The sequence below is a fragment of the Equus przewalskii genome, chromosome 7, assembly GCF_037783145.1.
Source record: "Equus przewalskii isolate Varuska chromosome 7, EquPr2, whole genome shotgun sequence".
Classification (NCBI taxonomy): domain Eukaryota; kingdom Metazoa; phylum Chordata; class Mammalia; order Perissodactyla; family Equidae; genus Equus; species Equus przewalskii.
Window position 1 is genome coordinate 89,836,754 of NC_091837.1, and position 15,093 is coordinate 89,851,846.

Genomic DNA, 15,093 nt, shown 5'->3' on the forward strand with positions numbered 1-15,093 from the left:
ACTGCTTCTTTTTTCCCCTCTTTCTCACCAACATAGGCCAGATAATATATTATCCATCAACCTGCTTCTGTGGGGCTATATGTCAGTTTTTTGGCAATTTACCAAAACAGCCAATGTGTAGAATAACCCATTTTCCAAATATACCTATTTCTTTTGACAGTTTAGTTTATTTCACGAGCTTTTATTTTCCCTTTCCCAGAACAATATTTTTAAGTGTACTCAATTGTTTCCAGCTCCCTGCTACTGCAGTAGGGGTCAGACAGACAGAAGGGACACTATCCTTTTCCAGGACTCTCTTCTCTATGACACGCAATTTATGCTACCTGACCATGCCACTCACTAATGCTCATTGTTCCACTCACTCGGTGAGATCCTGGCCAGTCCTTCTACTGTCGTGAACATTTTGGTTCCTGGCTCAAGTTCAGTCTCCCCAACGTCTTAATTCTTGGTGATTCAATGTCTGCATCCGCGGTCTCTCCCGTGTCTTGAGGTCTCTGTTATCTGACCTCCTCTTCTTCAGTCACTGATTCCAGAGTCACTCCCTGGAATTTATCATCATTAAAAACTGAACATTCTCTCAGAACAGTGATTGCAGATACCTCCCTTCTGTTTTTCCAGCTCACATCCTCTAATACCCTGACTTTCAAAATTCCACATCCCAACAGGGACCCACAACGCACTGATCTTAGCACCTCGCTATCATCCCTCAGCCCCACCTCCTTTTGTTCTTCTTTAGCCCCCCCTCAATTTCAAGGTCAATTGTTTTAATCAATACAGTGAATAGGCCGTCAACATGGCTGCCTTACCTGCTGTCACCTTATTCTGGGGCAAAACCACGTGTCCAGTTAAACTCAAATATGCTTTATCTACCCTTGCACTTGCAGAGCTGAACATGTTTGGAGAGAAATACAGCTATGTTGATGTCATCAATTTAAAGACTTTTACTCTTCTAAATTCACTGCTAAAACAAGGAAAGGATAAGCCACAGACTGGGAGAAAATATTTGTTTGCACAGTTTATTATGTAACATAGGGGTATAATAATGAGTCCATAAAATTCAGTCAAATTGAGTTTTGCATTGTTAGTAGAGACTGGTTTTTTTTTGCCGTTTTTTTAGTACAATTGTGATCAACAAGGACATCTAAAACTTTCTACAAAGACGCCATAGTCCAGTTCTACCACTCTCTTGCTACATCATTGAAACATTTGTTCGTGTGAAATACAAATAATAAATTTCACTAGGTACTGGAATATCTTCAGTTGAACAACTCTAACCACTCCATAAAGTACCCTTCAGCCCCTGCAAGGGACACTGAGTCATACAGAGCGAACATTTTTTATGCCTTTTAACATAAGGAATACATTTGGATCTCTTATATTTCAGATGGAAGTATTTTGGGCAATGCTCTGATAAAATAGATGCTAATGATCCTGTTTGTTAGTACATACAATTCTAACTGAAATTTATTGTAAGCAAAACACTGAGTGAAATTGTGTAGTTAAAAATAGATAGAGCCACAAAAGGAGGATATTTTGAGTCCCATAGAACACTACATAGTAAGTAAATGAGGATTAGCCAAACACTTAAATATATGTTAATGGAAAATATACTAAAAAGTGGTTCTTATTCTCAAAGGAGTAAATTTTTCCTACCCAAGTTCAGAAAATCATTTTGTTCATTCCCATTAACTGAGAGGTTAACACTCCAAAAGGAAGTCGTATCAGCGGAAGTGGTAAAGATGCAAGTTGGTTTGTGGTGAGGAGAATTCCCGAAGCTGTGATCTGCATTGGGTACTTAAAAAATTTAGGCCAGTCAATGGAAAAAATAAAGTTAAATTTAAAAAGTAACATTATATCTGTGAGGGTGACATAGTTAAAATTGTTACTAAATTTTGAGAAAATTTTATATTAAATAAGGATTAAAAATGTGCATCATCCTAGTCATAAAACAGTTAATGACTCTGGCTATGGATGGAGTTGACATCTTCCACTCATTCCACCCTCAGAGCATCACTGCTTCAATTTATCTCCTCACAATCAGCCAGCAAGAATGTCAGAAACCTAACGTTTTATGAATGGTTATTGGGTAAGGACACTTTATTTAAATCATCACAATTAATGCCACAACTAGAAGGACCCACAACTAAAATATATACAACTATGTACTGGGGGGATTTGGGGAGAAAAAAGCAGGAAGAAAAAAAAAAGAAGATTGGCAACAGTTGTTAGCTCAGGTGCCAATCTTAAGAAAAAAAATCATCACAATTAATCTTTGCAGTACCCTGTGAGGTACATGTTAACTCCAATTTACACATACAAACAAGCTCAGAAAGGTTAGGCAACTTGTGATAATATAATGTAATCAGCAAATAATGTGGCCTAGAACCCCATCTGTCCTTTAAATACGAGCTCTGTCCACTATACACACTGCCTCAAAGCAATGTTCCTTATGAATTTCATTCACTCAGAATTTTTTTTCCTAACTGTCATAATATCCTTATCTAGAAGAATCATTGTTTTTGTATCTTCTGAGAAAATAGGCCAGTTATTTTTTATTCCAAGTAAGTGGAAAGAAATATTATAATGAAGACATTTTGGCCAATTTTGGATACTGAGGGATGCCACAATATGTTTTATTCATTTATTCATGTGTAGAGCACAGTATAAAAAATTGAAACATCCAGAATGAAGAACACAACCATCTGCTCTATCCTTTAGCACCATCCATGCTGTCTGCAGAGGCTGCCAGGTACGAGGTTTTTGGTGTCTGGTGATTCTGGGTAGTAACTGCCGTGACGTACGTACACCTTACAGCTCCACTTAGTCGTCAGCTTTATACAGTACCTATTGATGGTTGTCATTGAAATAGGAGCATTTGGCTTATTTAAATTACCTTCTACCCCCCCTTTCTTTCCCCCCAATCGAATACTGTATCATTTTCTAGTCATCTAGTGCTTGTTTTTTAAATTATATACTTAAACTTCATTTCCATCAGTTTGAGTTGTTATTTCTGGTCTCCTGCACCGTGGAAAAATAAAGATATTACGGCTTGCTACATCCCTCTAACACCTCCAACCTCAACATTTCTCTCTTTACAGCTTGGTTTTTTCAACGTCAAGGTCATTAAGATCATTTATATATCATTGATATCATGTATATATTTATAACATAAACCTTTAAGTAAATGATTACATACTCAATTCTTTGTCTCTGAAACGCCTAAAATTTTAAAAATCATTTAAAATATTTGTCGTTTTGATTCAAGTGGTAAGCTAAGATTCCATTTCTATTTTTATTATTTTATCATGTATTATTTTTATTTTTTATTATATTTTATTACTTCATTAGTTTCTTTTTATTCCTTTTTTATACTGCTATGCCACAAATTATTACTATGCCACACATTATTACTGCGCCATGTATTGTTGCATCAAGGTAAACAATATTATCATTTTACCCTCCTTTGATGCCTCAAAATCACACCACATTTAATTTTACATTCCACAGAAGAGAATAAGACTGGTTGAAGAAAATCATAGAAACATCCTAAAAGATGCTTCGCAGTATGGTGATCTAAAGTAACACCAAAGAATATGATATAAAGAGGAGAACTAAAGTTAATGCTTACAGCAACTCTCTGAAGTTGATATCAGTATGTTATTATAAGGCTGAAAAATACTGAGATTCGCCGAAAAAGCATAACTAAAGGTGATAAAGCTGAGGTTTGCAGCTTTCTCTGTAAGATACACTGCTACCGTCAAATTACGACCTCCTCGAAGGGACCATAATTTACACAGTATTTTTTGCCCCATAATCAACATAATAAATAGAAGGAAATCAATAATTTACTGAATTTATCTCTTCACTTGTGCATGTCTTATTTTCAGAGAATTGACAGTATTACAATGATACATTATAAACTGGGTATAATACATCATGAAAACGATAGTGTAGTTAATGCGGTCAATTCAAAGCTATTCGGTTCATTTTATAATTCATTGATTTCTATTCAATGAGCATTGAATGTAACAGATCCCATGCTTTCAAGGACCTCGCAGTCTAAGCGGAAACTCGTAGCTAATAAACTCAGCATCGTGTAGCAGACACAATAACAGAGGAACGCAGCGGGAACAGAAGACATGACAATGAAAGCTCCCAGAAGGTCTTAGGGAGGAGCTCGTACCTAAAGCTGAATTTGAAGCATGAACAGGAGCTGTTCAATCTGTCTAGGGAAAGAACCTATCAGGAAAAGAAACAGTGTGTCCAAAAGCAGATTCAAGAAAAACAATGCAATATGTTTAAATACCTACATACGACAGCCAGGGAATGGAGAGAGTAACAGATCACACCAGGCTCTGCATGTGGCAGGCAGCCTCTGAGATGACCCCCGCACATCCCCCTGCTGGTATTAAAGCCTTCTTTAATGCCCCCTCTTTACCGTGATTGGCCCTAGCGACTCTCGTCTAAGTAGAATGTGGCAAAGTGATAGGATGTCTTTCCTGAGATTCCTGGATGCTAAGACTTCCATCATGCTTGCCTTTCCGGCTCTTTCTCAGAGTTTTAACTCTCAGGGAAACAAGCTGCCATTTGGTGAGGAGCCCTAATGAGGCCAAGTGGCAAGAAGCTAATAGTATCACAGTGAACAGCCAGTGAAGATCTGAGCCCTGCCAAACCCCCCAAACCAGCTAAACTTTAAGATCCCTACAGGCTGGGGGACAACTTGGGTGCAACTTTGTGAGAGAGCCTGTGTCAGAGGCACCTGCTTGTCTGTGCTTGGATCCTTGCCACAGAAACTATGAAAAGATGTTTGTTGTTTTAACCTGCTAAACTTTGGTATAACTTTTCTATGCAGCAACAGATGACTATTACAATCGGATAGGGGCAGATGATAAAGACCCCATACGGATCACACTGAGGACATTGGAATTTAACTCAAAAGCAGCAGGATATAATAAAGATTTCAGAAAGAGTGGCTGTATGAGTAAATGTATATTTAACAAAAATGACCTAAATGTTAATGAATATAGATATATGATACTAGAGGCAGGGTATCAGATATAAAAACCTAAAGGAGATGAATAGGTCTTAGCCAGTGAAGTTGGAGAAGAAGAATGGAGCTCAGAAATAAGTAGAACGCAGCAGCAGTAGACCTTTGTAATAATCATTTCAGGGGAAGGAAGTGAGAAGGAAGAGTCTACAGTGATGTCACGCTTTTCACTTTATGTGATTGACTGAATGAAGGGGCCGGCACCAATCCTAAGAAAGACCACGGGGGAAGAGTAAGTTTGGCTCGAGTGGGGAAAGACAAAGGCAAAGAGTGAGTTCCGTTTTAACACTTTGCACACGTGGAGTGAAGTGGAAATGTGACTGAATGAGAGGAAAGGACCCACGGTGAGGCCAGCATCTACATCGAACACCAACGTCTACGGAGTGGAGAGAAGACAAGGATAAAGTAAAAAATGACAGAGGGGAGTGTCTGAAAGGTATAAAGAGGGCTGGGGAGCCCATGTAGCAGAAATCAGGGAGGAAGGAGAGCTGCAGAAGACAAGAGGAAAGTGCCAACTGCAGCAATAAAAATAGCTGCTTAATGCCTGGCAAATGGATGTAGACAACTGGAAGCATCTGGCTACCCGAGTTACAGCATCTGGGAGACAGTTTCACAACTGCTGTACATACGCCTAAGATTGCTATTCTGTCTGTCTTCCTTGTTCCGAGCCAGTGTTTTGAGAGTCCTTTCATCCTCATTCCTTTCTATTCCAAGGTGTGCACTACCAGAAAGGTATGTGCCATGGCTTTATGGACTATACTCTAAATGTTTCACACTTTATGTCAACGAGAGGGAATAAAAGCCTGTCACAAAATGCCTTACCATGGAGACTCGTCGGTGAAATCTGGTATCTGTGCTATCTCAAGACTGAGAGGAGGGATGTTAACTTCATTCCGGGAAAACTAGGGAATAAAATTGTTGTGAACTCTCTAGTAAAGAAAACACTTAGAAGAAAGAGCAAAACACGCCAATGAGTATTTTCTTAATTTCTCCGTCAGACATTTTGCCTCCACGCTTCTTCTGATTTGTTCCTCAAATTACATCTCTTCCTAGTTATTAGTCAGAAAAACTGGATTAGAGCCACACTGGTTCCTACTACACCATCAGCCAATGCGGAGATTTCACTTGCAAAGTAGACTGTTGTTTTTCAAAGCAGAATAATTCCCTCTCCCATTTAGTGATAACTGAGGTAAGGATGATAATGTCTCTTTAATCCTTTCCATTTTCTCTCTTGTCTGTTTTGTCTCTAGTTTTGTGGAACACTGAGGCAGAGGAAAAGTTTGACAACTTGTTCGTGTGACCCAAGGAACAAGTGCCCATGTTTACCTTGGAGGTTGGAAGATGAGTTAAGACAGACGCTAGAGCATATGGGCCCTAAGGCAGCGACCACCCCTGGGACATTTTTTCATGGGTATTTGATGTACCAACTGTAAAGTTAGATGGTTTTCCATTTCTATCTATCCAAGCAGGTAGAGAGAGCATCAGTGCTCCGAAATCCATGAGGGGCTGCAGTTGCCAAGTCCTGCGGTTCGCGACCATAAGTTGTGCTCTGCTCACGCTGTTCCTTGTGTTCCCACTTAATAAAAATGGAAAACATTCAGCTTTCCAGCATGATAAAAGCATATGATCAATGTGTTTTCCCCTTCAACTGAAGGGAAGATCTTTTACTTCTGCCGTACCAGATGGATTCCAAATCTAATTTTAAGCAAAACCCTGTGAGTGAACAGTCCTCAAGCGAGAATTCTGAAACACATGCTCGTTCCTCAAACAATTTACAAAAGGAGGGATGTGATGAAAGCGACTGAAAATATAATTAAAGTCGTTATTCTCTTATTTTATATTGGTGAAAGACGTTCATATTTTCATTCCTCTGTATTAAATGAAACAGATACAACTTGAGGAGAGAGGGTTTTGTGCAATATTCAGGCATTTTAAAATCGTCTGTCATGCTGTTCTTTTCAGCTACAATTACCCAGCTATGAAAATTACTTATCCCATCAGCCCAGTACCTTGAAAATACGTAAGCAAGAGATTTGCTGAATATCCATGGCCATCCTGAACTAGAGGCCTCTGATTACCTCCTCAAGAGAAGACTTTTGTTTTGTTTTTTGGTTTGTTTTTAATACTTTCTGATACCTAAGTCAAGGCTTTTTTCCTCTTATTCCATTTGGTTTTTACACTGCAAAAACTTACTTTTCATTTTGTATTTATGTTTTAATTTTAAATTCACATAGAGTTTTTGTATTTTTTACATGAATATTAGTAAAGCAAGCAAAAAAACCAAAATAAAACTTTGAGTGTCGCTTGTAATTATAGCCCTTTCAATACAGATGGAATTAGATAATTTCCTTCTCCTAAGAAATCGTATTTTTAACAAAAACTTAATTTTTCTAGAGACAATTTAGATTTACAGCAAAATTAAGGAGAAGGTACCGAGATTTCTCATACACCCCCCTACTACTGTATGTGCCACAGCCTCCCCATCACCAGCATCTCCCACCAATGTGGTACATTTGTTACAGTTGATGAATCTACATTGATACATCATTTTCATCCAAAGTCCATAGATTACTCTTCCTGCCTTACATCCTATGGATTTAGACAAATGTATAATGACATATAGGCATCGTTATAACATCATACAGAGAATTTTCACTGCCGTAAAAACCTCTGTGCTCCACATATTAATCCCTTTCCTCTCTTTCCTGCCCCAATACCTGAAAACCACTGGTCTTTTTACTGTATCCATAATTTTGCCTTTTCCAGAATGTCGTATAGTTGGAATCATTACCGTACATAGCCTTTTTCAGATTGTCTTATTTCAAGTTGGGGAAGTTCCTCTCTGTTCCCAGCTTACTGAGAGTTTTTATGATGAATGCGTGTTGGATTTTGTCAAATGCTTTTCCTGCATCTATTGATACGATCACGTGATTTTTGTTTTTTAAATAAACATATATTATTTTTTTATTTAATATTGATATGATGGATTGCATTAATTGACTTTTGAAAGTTGAACCAGCCTTGTACGCCTGGGATAAATCCCACCTGGTTTTGGTATGGATTTCCTTTTATACGTTGTTGCATTTGATTTGCTAATACTTTGTTGAGAATTTTTATATCTATGTATGTGAGACATATTGCTCTATAGTTTTCTTTTTTTTGTAAAATCTTTGTCTGGTTTTGATATTAGGGTAATGCTGGCCTCGTAGAATGAGTTAGGAAGTATTTCCTTTGCTTCTCTGCTCTGAAAGAGACGGTGGAGAACTGGTAAGATTTCTTCCTTAAATATTTGATAGAATTCACTAGTAACCCATCTGGGCCTGGTGCTTACTATTTTGGAAGCTTATTAGTTAATGATCCAATTTCTTTAATAAATATAGGCTTCCTCAGATTGTATATTTTTTCTTGTGTGAGTTTTGGCAAATGGTGTCTTTCAAGGAATTGGTTCATTTTTTCTAGGTTATCAAATTTGTAGACATACAGTCGTTCATAGTATTCCTTTATTATTCTATTAATGTCCATAGGCTCTGTAGTGGCACAGGGGTCTACTGTGGTCTCTGTTCCTGAGTCTGTGCTCTGCTAAAGCGTGATTCCCTGTGTTCACCTATCTGTCTTTCCAATCTCAAGTTCAGCAGTTTGCAGTGTCCTCACCTCTCTTACTGATTTAAGGAGAGTCGCTGATTTTGCAGCCTGTTCAGATTTTTACTTGTCAGAATGGAGTGACAACTTCTAAGCTTCTTACATGTGGAACTGGAAATTTTTTTTATTGAAATATAATTAACATATAACATTATATTTAGTTTCAGGTGTACAACGTAATGATTTAACATAAGTATCTATTGTGAAATGATCACCACAATAAGTCTAGTTAACATCCATTTTTTAATTTTCTTTTTCTAGGGTTCAAAATAAATTCACTAAAAGGAGTACTAAACCTCTTATAAATAAATATAAAATGTATGACCTAGGGCTTCTAATCCACCAGAACAATTCTGCTTAGTCTCTTCCCAAAATTTATGCTAGACTGTAGATTTTACAAAAGTTTTATCAGCAAATCCCCCGTTGATTAGATCATATCTTAAGACCAATAAATAGAAAAGAAGGTTCTCTGCCACAAGTGAAAGGGAAGGTTGCAGAGTTAAGGGTTTAAAGAGAATGGAGAAGATTTCAATCATCATTTAAGAGGATGGAAGGGAGAGTTCAATAAGAGACATAGGAGGATTGCGTGGTATTGAGGACCCAGTTGAAGTCTGGTCTCTTTCGTGCTCATTACCAGCATCAATCAGTATTGCATATATACTTTTTTACATTACTGAGAAACCTGGCTATCACCATGAAGAAGGCATCTAACTGGATTCAGGCAGGTTTTAGTTTTAGAAAAAGGAGTCTATTGAAGGACAATGAACAAATGGCAAAGCACGGTCAATGTAATGAGACCCCCAAACACAAAAGGGAAGGACTTCAGCTAGGAGCAGAAGGTTCAGGGCACTGGCGTTCTCAGGAACGTTAAACAGAGGTAGAGGAGTGAGAGGCATGAAAAGGGAGACTTTAGGGTCAGAATAGGATCCCAAGCCTTATTTTAGAGGGGACGATGAGCTCAGGACTGTTACAGGAGACCTGCAGTCTCAAGCATCATGTGGCAATGCATCAGAGTTGGAGACATCAGTATAAACTCATGTTTCACTCAGTGTAGACACAGATAGTTCCATACAGAAATACCTATAGCTATACATGGGTGGGTATACACATGTATATTTTCTTGCCTAGTGAGGGGAGATGAACTCAAAGAAAGGATGTCTCCATAAGCAATAAGCACACCCAGCTCCCAGATCTTAGTTTCTAATACCATCCTTCAAAAAAAGGAACCAGGGCTCCTTTGAGAAATAGCTGATTCTAAGATTGAGACAGGAAACTTGCAAGATGAGCTTGCAACATCTTGTAGTGTCAGAGAGTAAGTTCTTAAGACACACAAATACACATTGATGGGGTGTGTCAAAGGGACACGGGAGCCAACTGAAAGAGCTCACAATAGCCAAAACAGGAACAATTTGAGCAAAAAAAGAAATAAAGTCACATCGGATTATAACCCAAAGTATAAAATAAATATACACATATACTTACTGATAAATAATTGAATAAATTAATAAATGGTGGCGAGTTCCTGTGTCAAAGAATTCAAAATAATGTATATAGGTTCTCTACCCTAGAGAAAGGAAAGCCTAACTTCCTACTCATTAAGTGTGAGCTACTCATAGTGATTTCCTTCCAAAGAATACAGTACAGTATAACAGTATAGAAAGAGTGGGGAAAGGAACCGTACAGTGAAGAAACCTGAAAAAACTCAGCCAGGGGATCAAGCCAATATATACAATGATGAAGTATTCTGATAGTATATGGCTTTGACATGATGTAATGAAAACAGCGTTTTACCTCTGTGCCTTTCTTTTCCAAGCTCGTGGCGGCAGTCTACTCATGAGATAAACATCAGACTAGTTCCAATAAAAGGGGTCCTACAATATCGCCAGTACTGGTATACACCCGACCTCAACACTGTCAGGTTCACCCAAAACAAAGCAAATCTGAGACACAGTCACACTGCCAAAGAAATTGAGGACAGATGACAACTAAATGTAATGGCACATCCTGGATAGGATCCTGGAACAGAGATGGGACACTAGATAAAAACCAAGAAAATCTGAATAAGCTGTGGACTTCAGTTAATTATGCATCAATATTGGTTCATTAATTTTAATAATTTTACCATACTGATATACGATGTCAACAATAAGGGAAACTGTTCAGGGGTACATGGGGACTCTGTATCATCTTCTCAATTTTTCTGTAAATCTAAAACTACTGTAAAATGTAAAGTTTATTATTAAAAAACACCAGTATGAGTAAGAGGTGATCTCTGTTCTCCAGGAGCTCACAGTCCAAAGAGAAGACAAATACCCAAGAAATTATAGTTTAGTGTGGTAAGTTTTGTGAAAAATGCAGCTTGGGACATATGAGAGTTCAGCAGAGGTGCACCTAGCAACGCCTGGTGGATCCAGGGAATCTGGATGGAGAGAATGATTCTGAACTGAATATTCCAGGAATCAATGGAGCGAAGAGGAAATGAAAAATGCAGGAAGCACTGAAGTCTAATGTTGGGTGCTTAATTCCGTTTATCGCCAGGATCAAGAGCAAATTCCTAGACTTTTAGAGTCATCCCAACTTTGACTGCAAGTTTCCTTTCCTGCTTATCTCCCACTCCCTGACTCGGCATCATTATTAACTCTGCTCCCACCAAACGTGAATGCATCATTCTCTTAAGTCTCGTGCTGTCTGGCCTCCTCTGTACACGTAGTCACTTTGGGGATGGTGAGCACTTTTTTGCTTCTTTGACAGGCTACGCAGCCTTCACTGTCTGCCCTGTTTCCCTGCTCCTTGAAAATCCCCAGACCCTTGCAGGTCATCAGTTCGCTACCTTCTTTAAACTCAAAGCACTTTTACCATACTCTAACTCCAATTGGAATAATTCTGTTCTACTATATTGAATATTCTACTCTACTATTATCGTTTCTGAAAATGTTGCAAAAAACCTTGGAATCATTTATATTTCCATGTACCTATATATTTTTTCATCAGTTATATTCTTCAATTCTCTAAAACTTGTCTTGGAATCGTTGTTTTAGATTTATAAGACTGCCCGGATATCATCTTTCCATTATTTGATAAAGAGAAAGGATAGGAACTCATATTTATTGACTGTCAATGTGTCAGGAACTCTGGAAAGCATGTGAAATGTGTTAACTTTTCAAATCTCCCAAACGCCTATGAGATAAGTATTATCTCCATCTTCTGTGAAAACTGTTGAGGGTCACTGTGGCTGCAAAACCTACCCAAGCACCTAGTCAGAATCCTGAGCGTGGGATGCAGTCGGCAACTAAGCCCAGCCCAGGTCTCCTCCAGCATACCACCTCCTCTGTGCAAGCAAAGGAATTGAGACCATAAGACAAATTGATTTCTCAGCATTAAAAAGCTCCCTAATGCCAGGGCCAGACCGATTCTCCCTACTGTGTAGTGGCCTCACTCCTTCCTAGAAATATGACCTGAAGCATGTTTTTGACATCCCAGTTTCCTCAATTTTAAAAGGGGGCTTAAAATGGCACCTATCCCATAAGGTCTTTGTGAGGAATGAATGAGCTACCATAAGTGAATAGCTAAGAGCATCCCCTGACACATAGCAAGTTCTGTTGTCATCATTGTTACTGTCATTATACTTAGGTGTCACACGATTTCTTTTTTCTCTTTTCAGTCCTCTACGGCATAGAAAACATCCATACTCATTTATTTGTTTTACGGTTTTCTGGTTTTACTTCTATGACAGTCTTCTCATTTTCCAGAATATAAAAAATGAAATGGTATTTGACTTCAGTTCAAGAGCTTGACAGTTAAGTCACTCTTAAGTGCTTTAAGAAAAGAGAAGGGTGTAGTTAAGGTTGTCAAGAAAATATGGGGATTGTCACACAGCTTTGGGCAGGTAGTGACAGGGGCAAAGCCGATGCACGTAACCTTTCTCTCCCCCTTTCCAAACATCTTAGCGCGCTAAGAAAGGAAACTTCGACACTGAGGGCACGCTGAGAAGGGATGCTACTTCAAACGAAGCAAAAACATGTGTAATATATGTTAGTAATCAAAGAAATTGCTTAATTCTCTTCTCAGGTTTAACAGCTTTTCAAAGATTGTGAATAAGCTAAGGGAGTTTTTAATATTCCTCTGAAATATGAATCCATGTACAACCTTGTATTACATAATTAAAAATGTCTTTGATCTGAAAGTCCTGGATTTATCCTAGCAAATTAAGTGTCGAGCAACTGATCTCCAGGTTTTCTTCATAATGCAAACAAGTCAAGCCGGTCAATGCCAGCTCCAGGGTGACGTTCAACACAGGGGTCTCCAGCTTCGTTAATGCCAAATATCATCATGTGTCATCCAAAAAAAAGGGTGATTGACATCATGAGAGCTATCTGAGTTCTGTTCATATCAGAAAGGTGAACACAATTTAACAGATGTTAGGGTGAAGGTGTACAACCGATTACTCGTATAGATCACTAATGCCGAAAAGGAGGACTCACCTGAGACATCTCTTTATTTTGTCACTCCCTCACATAAACCCGAGTTCACGTCACTAATGTTTCCCCAGAATAAGATGTAACACTGTTCAAAGTAGAATACTACTTCACTGTAGACAGTGAAACGTAAATATATGCGTCTGTATAATCATCCACAACGTCCTCCACTGCATGCAGAAAATTGACTACCTTCAGTTCCTCTTTTAACAAGGCCCAAGGTCAACAGGTTTCACTTGTGCTGGATAACCAGAAACTTCTCGTGAGGTTTGAGTCAACTTCTTCTCCCAAAGATATGCAGGCACAATTTTAAAACCTTTCACCCTATACCTCTTTATACATGGAGATCAAAACTGTACGGCAAAGATAACTATCAAACAGCTTGATCTCAATGAATCCACTTTAATCCCATGGATTATACTGAAGCCCTAAATCAGGGAATTGTCTAGGATAATAGGGTGTAGCATTAAAATGTGCGAAGCACATGAGGCAGTCCTGGCTCCATTATGTTATATAACTTCACTGTGAATACTAAAAAGATAACATACGTGAAAACACTTTAGAAATAAGGAGTGTTGTAAATACATTTGTTGTGCTTTTATTCTTTAAGTTGGCCATGCCCATGGCAGAGAAGAGAAGTTTCTATGCGACTACTTATTTGGTTTTATTAAAAGAAATAGGATGTTAGCACTGATGTGAATGAGTCAAACAGAGTAGAAAAGATTTGTTGGAAAGGCCAGATTTCTATTTTGGATTAATAAAAAAGCTGTCGATACTGAAAGAAAATATTATTGTCATACGACTAGCTCTTCATACAGTTCATTTATTATAGTAAGACATCATCTGCAACTTATACTAACGTATAGCACTGATGACACATGCCCCATTGGGAAAACACCTAATGTTTAATGAATGAACTTAAAGAACAGACTAGTGCAGTTGCTGAAAAGATTTGGAGATGCCAGGAATTGAACCCGGGGCCTCATGCATGCGAAGCATATGCTCTACCACTGAGCTACATCCCCAGCCCTGAGGGTGACTTCATGTGGTGATAAACCAACACAGTCATTGCTTTTTAAAAGCTGGGCCAAGCAATGTCTGTCTATGGAATGAACTGGCACTGGATTCCTATAGTTTCAATTTCCAGTGGCAGAGTTCTTCAGCAGTCCTCATGGGCCTATACATTTTGTCCTGCCACTTTGTGATTGAACATCGTGCTAGTTTCCAAAACCTTATTTACAGAGATGAAGAAGCACTGTCTTCCTTCAAAATTCATCTTATTTAATGGTCTCCTACTCATAGATCCAAGAAAATGTTTTAATTATATTTCACAATTTCCCCATTACTTCTGTGGGAAGGAAACAAAAGCTTTCTCCTCTAGTCTCCTTGGTTCCCTAGCTGGGACCCTGCAGATTAGACAAAAGACAGGTTAAGAAGAGAAAAACAGAGTTTGTTAACAGGTGCAGCATGCACACAGCACTCATGTGGGAGAAACCCAGTTATGAGTAACTTAAAGGTATGATTAGAGCTTGGGACTTATATAGCATCTTAACAGAGAACAATAAATTGTAGAGAAGTCACAAGACAAGGAAAAGGCATTTAGCCTTTTAGGGGTGGCAAAGTGCGAGAATGTAAATATACGGGGGAAACTAAGGGAAGATAAGAACTCTCTAGTGAGGTTTGTTTGTGTAGATGTCTCAGTGCCTGTTGTCTCTGGTGACAAGGTTGTCATTCCCCTCCAGGTACAGTGTGATGGGGGGCACCTTCACAGGGGGAATTTATGGCCACCTCCAGGCAGATGGGGGAGAGCAGGGAGTTCACCCCAGGCCTGATTTTTCTCAATTGCCTTCAGCTCAAAATAACCCTTATGCCAGAGTGGCATATTTAGAGTGGCTATTCTGAACTCCTCCATTTCCTTCCTGGGGTAAAGGG

At 38.6% G+C, this 15,093-nt stretch overlaps 1 non-coding gene across 1 annotated transcript; it reads right to left on the reverse strand.

Moving 5' to 3' along the window:
* Positions 1-14,114: 14,114 nt before the first annotated feature.
* Positions 14,115-14,186, reverse strand: TRNAA-CGC (transfer RNA alanine (anticodon CGC)). Its single transcript has one exon. It is a non-coding gene; the product is annotated as a tRNA-Ala (tRNA).
* Positions 14,187-15,093: the final 907 nt, after the last annotated feature.